Genomic DNA, 13,092 nt, shown 5'->3' on the forward strand with positions numbered 1-13,092 from the left:
TGCCACCAAAGGAGGGGTTGACAATCTTGACAAGCTGCTATCCTGCTACAGCTGCCAAAGAAGAACTTTCCGGTGGCCACTTGAGATTTTATTCAACATCCTAGATGTTTCCATTTTCAAAGTTCAAACACAGTGTACCAGAGGCACGAGAGTCAGAATATTTTCTAAGTCCCAGGCAGAGACCCTCTGCCCCTCTCTCTGTCCGGGCAGAGAGCTACAAACACGGCCACGCTGTACTGCACCTCCCCCACATGGATCCACACTCACCTACGGGGGAGGGGGGGTGAAGCAGGTGAAGGAAGCAACAAAAATACAACAGGAACACAATATAATGCAATGAGCATGTAAACAGTACAGATGGAATTATATGAGGTAGATCCTGAGTCAGCTGTTTAGGAGTCTGATGGCAGTGTTAGGGACACATGGGAGGGTGAGCGAGTGAAAAATAAGAGAACGGACCCAGATGGGCAAGCAAATGGTGCTATACAGACTATTTACAGTGCAGTGAGAAGAAAAGCTAAACAGGAATATGGGGATGACAAACCGGGTGTCGATCAGTTACAGAAACAGTCCAATGAAGTATTGATGCGATCGGCCTAGATGCGCACGCTGGGGTCACTCCTGAGCTGGCCGGTAGGGGTGGGACACTTGTGATGAGACAGAGTAGAAAACAGGCGGTGAGCAGATGGTATCTGGTGACTGTGTATGACCTGGCTGGTGGAAGCTGGAAGGGTGGTGATGAGCAATGGTCCAGAGGTAACTGTCCATGGAGGAGATCAAAGAGGAAACAGAGTGGGCAGACGAAAAGAGATAAAGCAAAAACTGAATATACGAACATCTAAAGGTGAAGAGAAGAAGGCGCTGGTTGTCAGCCTGAGAGCAATGACGAACTGGCAACAGAGTGGTAAGTGAACTGGGTATAAGTAGGGTGAGGGACTAAGTGAATGCAGCTGGTGTAAATCAAGGAATCAGTAGCACACACACACACACATACATGTTTTTATGCCTTTGTGTGGCCCACGTTCTGTGACTTCTTTGTGAGGGCCACCACTTCTACTATAACTACAATGGTGCAAAACACAAATCTATCATGAGGTGGCAATAGAGAATCAAAATGTCACTTCAGAATTCAGCAAACTCGAAATGAAAAAAAAATCTTTTTCTTCTACACGTGTGAGAACCGGAGCCTCTTGCCTAGCAGATTTGGTGAACTGGACCTTCTGTCACAAAGCACCAAAATAATACATGTTATATCACCAAATTTTAGCACATCTTTCATAACTGTCCCATCTTACTTTCCTGGTTAACCCAAACCACAGCATTACAGAGATGGAAGCATGTGGTTTTTAATTTTGCCAATGTAAAGTGTATTTAACCCTGGGGACAGAATAAAGCAGAGTGTGCCTGGTTCTCCATGGGTGAAGCACAGTGCAACCACAATTCACAAGTAGTTCTGTCTGTGGGGCATTGGACTAGCAGCTTGGGGATATAATAGTTAAGGTATTTCTTGTTTGGTGAATTAAAACGAGTGGTTGGATTGGGTTACTCTCAACGGTAGAGCGCACAGAATTTCTGTGGGGGAGCTTCTCTATCGGATCTGCCACTCGGGCGCTGTGCCATTCACTGAACTTGTAAATACATGTGTATATTTTTTTTCCATCATATCACAAAACATACTGGAACAGTGGAAGGATTGTAAATACGGTACTTTACCAGAAATAATCAGATCTGACAACGGCTCACACTTCTCCAGTGAGGACTTGGAAGAAGTAGAAAAAATGTTTGGGATCAAACATATGTTTGGAGCAGTTTACCATCCAGCTTCGCAGGGACTGGTAGAGAGAGCTAACCGTTCCATCAAAGAGGGATTGGCAAAAGTCTGCGCAGACACCAAATTAACCTGGGTAGCAGCTCTATGATCTATCCTGTATTTGCTGACTATCATTTGCCCTGAATCTTCCTTAGGTAGTACAATCTAATATAATAATTCTTGGTTCTTAAGCCTTTGCTGTTTTAAAGAGGTTCTGTTTCAGCTTTATGGCCATTTCAGAGACTGTAGATTGTAGTGTTGCTGAACAATATAAGCTTCATAAAGCCAGGTTTAACTGGCGGACTGTTGTATAAACTGCATTACTTTTAGTTAGTTGATTGTATCTAATAAGTATTAACTATTGATTTTAGTAAGTATTGACTAATGACTCTAGACCAAAGTCAGATAGCTGTCTGTGTATTAATCGGTTTGTTAGTAGCAGGTTGTAAACATCAGCTGTGGCAATATTTGTTTTTGTTTTGTTGTGCATTTCTGTGTACACACAGTCTCCCTGATCAACTTCAGTCCAGAGTCATTTAATTTAAGAATCTTTCGCTACTGCAATGAAATCCCCATCCACAAGGAGGGAGTAGATTTCAACAAATGTTTTCTACACCAGATGGTTTTGTTTTGCTTCCTGTAGCCAGTAAAGGCTGACACGAATTGGCTGAACAGAAACGGGCCCTCAGACAATTGACTGTTTGTAGAGTCAACCTAACAGCCTCTCTCTCTGTGTGTGTTTGTGTGTGGCCTGGCGTTACTCATGTAGCCGGGCCCTACTGTGTTTATACAGTCATGCTGTGGGATCTTGACATCTTGACTCTGCATTATTGCAATAACATCCCTAAAATGCAAATCACTACATTTTAGAGTGATGGCTTGGTTTAAGGTTAGGCCGAGGGTTGTGAGAGATGTTAGTGTGTGTGGCACTGACATATTAAAACTTTATAAAACTAAGAGATAAATAAGCCCATACATTTAAGTTCATGAAATATATGCGTATATAAGTCATATAATGGACAAATGCAACATAATTGATCAAATGTGCTATTTAAAAGAAAACATGACCTAAAAATAAACAACACGTGAATAAATGAGTGGACAACTATCCACAGTGAGAATATGAATGTTTAATATCAAGTGCAGTTCCTTATAAAAGATTTGAATTCACTACATTTACCAGGCTGCCATCATCAGTGACCTTTATCATTACAACTCATCAGTGTGAAATTAATCAGAGGCACATTAAGTCTCCTGGCCAGCGAAGGTGCCATGTTCATGAAAATTCATATGCACAGATATTATAGTGGTGAAAAATATTTTCAGTCACAAGGCATAAAATTGAAAAGGAAACCATCAAAAAATGTAACCAAAAACAAGGAGACTTCTTTAAAGACTTCTTCTTTCATCTTCTCTTCTCCTCAGTCACTGCTAAGCAGGAAAATGAGAATAAATGACAGACCACTGCCAAACTGTTTCATTTGGTCATTACATCAGAACTTATGCAAATGTGCTTCAGTGCTGATGAGGACTGTCACATGACTGTTACAGTAAGAGATGGCTAAGCAAACCGGACTATACTCAGCTGCCAAACCAAAGGTTTTGTTTGACCCTTTCCACCATGGGATACACTGATCAGCCACAACATTATGACCACTGACAGGTGAAGTGAATGATAATAACAGCACCTGTCAGTGTGTGGGGTATATCAGGCAGCAAGTGAACATTCAGTCCTTGAAGTTGATGGAAAAACAGGCAAGCGTAAAGATCTGAGTGACTCTGACAAGGGCCAGTTGTCACTCCTTTTACATATTATTATCACTGCATGACAGAGAGTGTAAGTTTGTGAGTTGGTTCTTACTCTGCCAACATTTCTCACTTCTGAGGTGATGAAGACGCCAGGGGGAGGCAGTAGTCCGCCTTATCAGGGTGTCCTACCTGTATTCATCTGATTGGATTATGGTATGCGTATATTCAGTGCAGCAGGGATTCTTGGCTTCATAGATGATTTCCTCCCACTAGGTTCCTGTCCATGTCACATCAAGTGTTACTGTGTTCACACTCTTCTGTGCTCAACCGTGATAGTTGACATGGAAGAAGGAGAATAAACTGTTGACACAACATTGGCATATTAACACTTCAAAAAGTTGCTAAATGTGACAGAAAACAATCACATATTTACTGTACACACTCATCAGATGCAGAGCACCACTAGCATTCATTTGGAGAGTCACCTTCTGGTAGTCCAATATTATATTCAACCTCCTTTTAGTTCTGATTTGGTCTCCAACTATGTCCAGAGGAAAATATCTGTCTCCTTAGCTACTAAACACTCAAGTGATTCATATCCAAGTCTCTAACTTTCTCTAAGCAGGTAATGTAAACTGGGTTTTTAGAGCTTTGCTGCTAAAAGCAGCTGTTTGCTGTGGCTGAAATGTTCATTATTAAGAACCATGAGAGTGAATCAGAACAGTAGAGTTGCAGGCTGTAAAACCAAAACTGAGGGGAACAGTAGGGTCACAATTCTCTGAGAATTTGTCACTAAGACTAACCCATTACACAAAGTCAATGAATCAGTAAGGAGTAGTCAGAGAATCATCATAGTCAGTGGGATTCATCTTCTGGGACCCATGAATGTCTGATAAAAAATAATAATAGCATCAAAATCCATCCAAAAATTTACTGAGTTTTTTTAAAGGTGTGGGCACAGACAGCCATCACCATCCCTATGCTGCTAAATACATTGATTAGAGCACCTTTAAATACATTTTGTGCACTCTGTTATATCAATGTTTCCACTGAAAGCTCAGTTTTAGTTAGCATTTTGTAAAACAACAAGATTTTAAATGGGAAGACACAGAAAAGGGAGCTATTTTTGGAACTCTAAGTACAAAAAACAGAGCATTTCATTCTGAAGCCAAAGGAGTATTTATTCAGGATTACTGGTGTCAGATGGATGCAGCTGATAAAACTGAAGGCATCCATCATCAGTAGCCACTTATACACCGATGCTCTCATGAGACAGCTGTGATACAGGACGAAAGGAGAGGGAAGCGCAGGCCATTAGAAAGTCATTTCCTGGACAGGAAGGAAGCCATCAGACTCACACCACCAAAATTACAGGATGAGGAAAAACGACCAGGGTGTCTTTATATACAGAGACTGAAATAATTCCACTGCTGTTCTTTGCCAACATTGGCAAAGGCAGTGAGAGAATTATTTTCTTGGGTTGGGGGAAAGAGGTCTGTCCAAACAAACTCTAGGAAATGTCAAAACTGGATATTACACAACTGTAATTCTTTAAAATGTCCTCAGATAAATTTTGGTTTTTACCCTGCACATACTGTATCAAACATCTATGTATTTTGGACCAACATGTTAGACAAATGAGGGAATACACTCCAGTAGAGTTTAAAGACTTGTAGAGTATAGTGACGCTGTTTGTCTATATACAGTATGTAGATATATTACATACTGCATACTGATTGTCCCTCATCTGCAGTTTGATGGCACATATGATTGGGCTTAAAACCTACATTACCTTAATGATAAAGTTTAAACAACAAGAAGAAGAATAGTAACAATAAAGTCTAGACTTTATTATGAGATTATTTTTGTTGTGATTTGGCACTATACAAATAAAATGGAATTAAATTGAACTACACTGAACAAATATACAGCACTGACACCACTTTACAAAAACCATCTCTTCCATGCTGCTGTCCCTCTGCTGCTGAGTTTGCCAAGTGCCCATATGTTCACAAGTTGCTTTTAATTTGGCTGCATTTGACCTCTAGAATGGTTGTGTACTCACTGGGAAAAGTGCTGCTTGAATATTTCATGGTATACATATGGTAAGTGGTTTGCAAACTTGAGTTTGTTTTGGCTCTCACTTCGCCCTTAATTATCAAAAATTAGAGGGAGGCATTAGTTAACGCAGCTTTAACTTCCTCTTTATGTCCAGACTGGCAATATTTGATTTATGAGTTGATTCTCAGTAGTTGGCAGTTGTTGCTGAGCTATAAGGAAGAGGCTTTAATTAAAGGGATCATGGTTAGTGGTGATTCACACTTCAAAGACGTCACATGACCAAACATACAGGCTACTTCTTGCACTGAAAGCCCTTAAGTACTGATTCTTAAGCTGCTGAGGAGACTGTTTTTATTTTTATCTTTGTTTTAGTGATTTAGTATCATTTCAGTCAGTATCTTCAAAGACAGGAACAAACTTAACTTACTGTTGTTCTTTCTCTGGGAATTTGGGACATTTAACAATCTCTATACTAATAAAAAAAAACGGACTATATCATAAATCTCTAGGGTCATTACATTTTCTGGGAGGCTTGTGATTTTGTGTTTAGTAACATAAAGGATAATGTTTAAAGAAATAACTGAAATGTAAAATAGGGAAAAGATTCTGTAAGTGCTTCTTCAACTTCTCAAAGGCCAGCAACTCAAATAGCAATACTATGGTTGCCTCAAGAACTGAGCAACAATCTGATTTTAAAGAATATCCACAAAAATGTTTAAAATAATGTGATACTTTTTAAAAAGCTTCTTTAAATTTTGAAAAGACTTTATAAAAATATTTAGGAATGTATTTTATATCCATTGTACAGTGTATGGTTTACAAAATATTAAAGTATCGCAGATGGAAAATATTTGCTTAGATGCTATTTTGAGGTCACATTAGGTCGACAATGAAGTAAATATGTAGGAACAAAAAATGCAGAGCCATTCACAAAGCCTGATTTTTAATGTTCATTTCTGTTTGCCCGTAGCCTTGGGACACTTTGAAAAGCAAACACTGGAAGATTATCTGGCAATAAAAAAAGGACTTTGGAGTATTCTCAGGAGATGTTTGTATATTTCTGCTTCACATCATTATAAAGCTATAAAATGAAACTCATAAGGTCATAAAAGCATCAGTATGAGTTAGCAAAGTCCCAGTGCAGTCATTTCAGACTGTAGCTGTGTTTGCCACTTTGGGGAAGAGTTTATGTGGGAAAAAACATGACTAGTCAAGGAATGAAGAACTGAAATGTCCTCTCAGTGGTTCTCTGTGGGTGTCCTATTCTGTCCTGCCTTCGTTTCCATCTCCCTCCACAACTCAAAACTTTTCTTCTCATGCTCAGCTGGCCCTTGGTGCTTCTTCTTTGCTGATGTCATCCAACTTGTCCATCAGGTTCTAGCAGTGGTGCATTTTTTTTCTTTTTGGAAAAGTATTTATGTTGCCCTGCTAATTTTTGGCATCATTCCCATAAAATGGGTTGGACTGTTGTTTTAAATGTCATCACAGAGATGTCAACAAATTTGCATTATTCCTTAAATGCCACAGTGCTAGGTGGAGCAGGTTTTTCTGAGAATCCTTTCATATTTTTAACATGACATGTTCCAGAAAAGAAGATTTGTATTAAAGGTGACTGAGCAGCAGGTTGTTCAGCTTCATCAGGCCGGGCTTCATCTGGATATATCCACATGTGGTGTATGTCTTTGCTCTGTGTACCCTGGAGTGGAAACTGGGTTTCTCCTCAGCAGCACAGACAATATTACTCTATTTTAAAACCACAAGTTGCCCTCCCCATTGATACCAGAGTAAAAATAGGCATCGGAGTGGCAGCAGGAAATGGTTTAAAATGTAGAACAGACAGTAGCATGACATATCTATTGGACATGATCAGAAAAAGTGCCTTGTGACATTGTAGCAACTCCCCAATGAAACTGCAAACACCATTTGACTGTTCTAACATTCATGTGCTATTTTTGTGCCCTGAAGATTGCTGCTGATGTCTGCAGAGAAAACTGAGTTTAAGGTGTGGTGCCACCTCTGGTCAGTGTATGACTGTGAGCAAATGGGCGATGGCACTTAATATCTGCAGGCAAATATATGTTATTTGAGTATGAGCCTCAGTTGCTCTCCCACTTGTCAGTGTTTTTGGGAGAACAAAAGAGTTGCTTAGAAAGCCTATGAAGTGGCACAATATGAATCCAATTAAAAGTCAATCTAACACCTAATACAGATACATTGCTACATTTCAGAAGTTCTGAATCTTTAAATCTCTGCCTTTCTTGTTTTGCTTGGCATATGATGAAACCAAAGAGGGCTGAAGCCAGTGAATACTGTACCTTACAAGTTATGCAAGTGAGACTTGACACTACAAGAAATATGTTGGGTGCTTTCCATGGAAAATCTTACAGTATGTGTGAGTTTTGTGTAAGTGTGGTCTTCTGCAGAGGCTGCTCCCTGCAGGTGAAATTCCAGCCCAGCTGGCAGCGCTTCATGGCTGGGTGATACAGCACCTGAGGCCAGACTGGCTGGACATCAGCCCAGACAACTCTGAGCACAGAATGCAACAGAAAGCTGTCACTGTCTGAACACAAAGATCTGGTTTTAGTCTGAGGCTATTAAAAATGAGAACAGTCTGTGGAAGTTGTGCCTTTTATATTTGTTTCTGGCTGAATAACAGTGAGGAACAACCACTGTTGTTTTTAGTGGCTTAAGGTTTCAATGAACAATGATATCGATAAGAAATACTGAAATGTGGCTTAGGTAGAAACAGACATTATGGGGCAAGGATAAATGCAAACTCCATGCATTGATCAATCTGCCTTAAAGGAAAAGTCTGACATAGATACACTCTCATGTCTATGTGCTAAATGGAGTCAGAAGACAATTAGCTTAGCTGGGGGAAACAGCTGGCTGTCCAAAGATAAAACATCTGTTTACCAACACCTCTAAAGCTCACTTATTAACACAATGTGTCTTGTTTAATTGATCCTTACAAAAACTGAAGTTTGACGGTGACAATAAGAATCCAGGAAGTCAGGCAAGCTAATACCTAAGATAAGAGGTTTTTAAATGAAAGATGAGGTTCACAGTATATCTACATTTCATTTGAGACTATTTAGCCTTTTGTGGTGATTGAGTCTGTTTCAATCATATCCAAAGAACCTAGCAGCTAGAAAACTAAAGTGGATTATCATATCAAATGCCAGACATGGCATCAGTAATGACTATTGTGTTTTCGCAGTAAGTCACACATCTCATTTTTTTTTAAATCTGTTGACAAGTTCACAAGATGAGCACAAATTCCCTCTGCACTGAGCCTGCTGCTTCCCATATCCTCTGGGACCTGTTTCTATGGCAACCGCTGTGGTACGCGAGACAGGCTTGAAAATTTTCTGATGGATGCTCAGATCTAATGACAGATGAGCTGAGGAACACACAACTGTACAACAGCAGTCTTGAATCAGCACTGAGTTAAATAAAACCAAAGAATTCCAGATGTTTTCCATGTGTCAGTGATGTTTGAATCTGTGTTTTCAGTAACGGCACAAAGACCATAACTAAGCTTGACAGCTGCCAGTAGCACCCAGACAAGGAGAGGCTGCCCTGACTCTGTTACTGCAGGTGAAACTCTGCATGGGACCTAAACTTCAGTGAGCCATGAGAAGTCAGAGCCAGCGACAGCAGTGCATTATGATACTCTCTACTCTGTGACTGTGGAAGAAACAGTATCTGTGAAGGAAATGATTTCCAACAGTTAGCATCTATTTACACCTACAGTGTAATTACTATTCATTCCTGAATACACAATATAAAGCAAAGACATGCAAACTCACATGAACGTACACAGCCAGGAGAATATGACCATTCAAGGAAATCCATGAACTGTTCCATAACACTTTACATAGTTGTTAAAAAAAAAAAAAAAGTCTCACCAGCGAGAGTTTGCAAGGAAAAGCATGCCATGGGCTCTGTAACAATTCCAAATATACTGTATTCACACTTCACTTTTGCTTTCATGTTATGAAAGCAAATATCAAATCATTTGAAGAGATTTTTCATGACACATAATTCAAACCAAGGAAAGCATGTATGCCACATCATCACTGGCATAGAATCACAGCGTAAAATTGTTTTACCATTAAAAATGAAATGTTTTGATGTTAAAAAACTAACTTCAGTGAGTACTCTGTACTTGTTTCACCTTTCTAATGATACATCTACACTACTAGTCAAATGTCTGGACACACTTCCCCATTGAATTTGATGAAAAAGTGCCCAACATTTGGCTGGAAGTGTAGTTTAATGTAAAACTCACAGATGCACAAACACTATAATAAAAGTGATACTGATAATGTTTAAGCAGAAGATCTAGGAATATGCACTCTACTAGTGGAATCCATTGGTAAAACTGTATGACGCCAATAGACAATGTCTGCAAAGTACAATACATTTAATAAGAGCATTATAGTTAAATAACTTTAAGAGCCCTGAGGCTTACTAATGGACTTTCTAAATTACATCATGAAAACAAAATGTAGCAGGAAACTGTGTTTTATTCTGACCGCTCCCATTTCACAGTGTGAAGCAGACAGGCTGGGCCTCTTGTTCACAGCGCACCCTTCTCCATATCCTATAAATAGCTGTTTGAGGGAGCAGAACAATACTCTGTAGGCTTTTCCATTCATGCATTCCTGGCACAGGTCCGAGCTACAGTATCTCCACCCAACGCCTGTCATTACCTGACTCATGTCCCTGCATGCACACTGTATGTAAACAGTGGTGCACACATACATACACACACACTGAGCAGTAAAATTCTACTTGAGAAAGCAGTAATTGGCTGATTTGACCCAAGCTGTCAGGGTCAAGAACACCTCCACCCACCCACACACCCACCCATCCTTGTTCAGTTTCACTCACTCTGACAACAAATCAGATCAGTATGGAAAAAGGGTTTAAAATATAACCTCTCTTCTTATAAAACCTCAAAATAAATACTTTTGTGATGCCTTTACAGTGAAACAGAGAAATCTGAAACCACACAGAAACTTTAATATGGATTTTTATAACAAAGCTCCTCAGTGCTCCAAGCATCCCTGCTAGTTCACTGAACAAATGTCAGGTGTAGGGGGTGTTCAATCATCGAGCAGGCACTTTGGTTAAAGCGTAACTGTAGGTATTCTTCAGGCACCACAGACTGAAAAGGCTCTAACCGTAGGGTTAGTGATGGTGTCACTGCTACTGAATAAAAGCTATGTGAACACAGAAATTGTTGCAGCTGTGTAGGTTTCAGCCCTTTGGAAACTAAAACGTGGCCCAAACTGCTCCACTATAGGTTAGATTTACATTTCACAGTACTGTTTTAGTTTTCAATATTTACATACTTGTCTCGGTGTTGGCTCATCTGCACTCTGTGGGATTTTAACACTGCACCATGCAGTCTGATTTGAGCTCCTAACAATAAAACTGTCAGTTTGACAGGCCACGTTCTGCTTTTTCCCAGCAGACTGAACGTAGGAAGCAACATGAAGGACTTCTGTGTGGGAGGACACTGGTCAAGAGTGAGGGAGCGTCTGTGATTGCTGATTATTTTTCATGGGACACTTGCCAAAGCCCAGTCTGAGACTGAGGGGGCTGTGCTGAATCACAGGCGACTGTTGAATCCTGCCTGACCATTTATAGTTTTCAGTGTGGAACGGTTCATCTTTTGTTCTAGGGAAGTGAGACAAAGCTGGTTTCAGAACCGTTGGGTTTACTGCACAATGGACAACACAACTGTCACAGTGTTATCTTGATGAGGTTTTATTAAAGATATTCACTTACCAGAGGTTAAAAGTTGAATTTATGTTCATGCTATTGACAGTTTTTGTGCTGTACTAAAGGAGAATGTTATAGCTTTTAAAATGAATGTTATTTATGTATTTAGAATCTCACAGCATATCTTTCTATCATTTGTGTATTCCAAAGAACCAAAATGATATATTGAGGTGAGAATTTTGTACAATGAGCCAAAATCCTTCTGAATGTATACCGTATTTTTGGCTGTTATCTATATCAATTAATAGTTCAAACAAGCCAGTGGTAGAAAAAGTACATTAAGCAATAAATAGTTCATGTTCGGACAGTACTAGCTTTTAGGGCTGGAGCTTTTATTTTCATTATCAATTTACCTGTTTTGTTTATCTAATCAATTCAGTTCCACTAGTTTTGAACAACATATCTAATGATTTCATAAAGCCCTTGTATGTCACTGTGATGTTCTGATCAGTTTTTTAAATGTTCTGTTTGGTTCAAACACACATTTCACAGTTTGACAATTACCAGCTCGCAACCTTTACCCAGTATTTGTTTACCATTCTGTTTAGTTCTACTCCATCATCATCACATTAAGTGGTGACATTACATCATAGTCACTGTAATACCTCATCCCAGACATGCAGACAACATGATAATCCAATAATAAATGTTGGAAGACACACAACGCAAACATTACAGCTCCTGCTGTAACCAAAAGCAAAAGCAAGAGCCACAGCGACTAGTCAATGCGTTTAATAAGAATCTATTTTGATAATAGAGGAATTGTTTAAAGGAATGGTCTTTGGAAAAATGCTTTTTTGCTTTCGTGCCAACAACTCAATGCCACTCTCATGTATGTGCAGTGAATATAAAGCTACAATCAGCGGTTGCTTAGCTGAGCTGAACAGCTAGCCTTCCTCTGTTCAACAGTGCCAGCACCTCCAATGCTCACTAATTAATATGTTATATGGTTTTTGGTCAATTAATGATTCATACTAAACTGAAGCACAGAAACAACACATTTTAGTGTAATGGGAGTTTATATGATGGATAATTTCTTGGTTAGGATGACAATTTCCACATAGCCTACCTGTTTACCCCGTGTTTCCTGTCTCACTCTAACCTACCCGGCTGCTGGTTGTTGTTTCAGACTAATTGATCTTTTCATCCAGCTCAAAGCAAAGAAGCAAGGGCATTTCCCAAAGTGTGTCACTTTTCCTTTGTCTTGCTAATTGCAGACACCTCTAAATCTCTTTGGGTTTTGGACTATGGGCTCTATAGGAACCTGTGATGGGAACTGTTTAGTATTTGATTTAATTTTTCAATAACTCACATTTGCTTAAAGAGATACTCAGGAGTAATATAGGATGTTTTAAAAATACAGTCTTTATGGCTTGAAGATTGGCCTACCAAGATATTGTGGGGGTTATAATCCACTGAAAGATTATCTTATCTTATTTTTTATAAACCAAACAACTACCAGAAACAATAATCAGCAGATTAAGCCAAATAAAATAATAGTAATAGTTGCAGACCTAAACTCATCCTTAGTTGCAGGATTGAGACCAAATAAAACTCCCAATCAGAACCACAGATCCCTGTGGGTGTGGATGTGGTAGGGGATTTCAGATGAAAAACTGCAGCACTTCATTTTAAACTGGCTGTGAAGCACCACACACACACACACACACACACAC

The sequence above is a fragment of the Monopterus albus genome, unplaced genomic scaffold (genome assembly GCF_001952655.1).
Source record: "Monopterus albus unplaced genomic scaffold, M_albus_1.0 scaffold5.1, whole genome shotgun sequence".
NCBI classification, from domain to species: domain Eukaryota; kingdom Metazoa; phylum Chordata; class Actinopteri; order Synbranchiformes; family Synbranchidae; genus Monopterus; species Monopterus albus.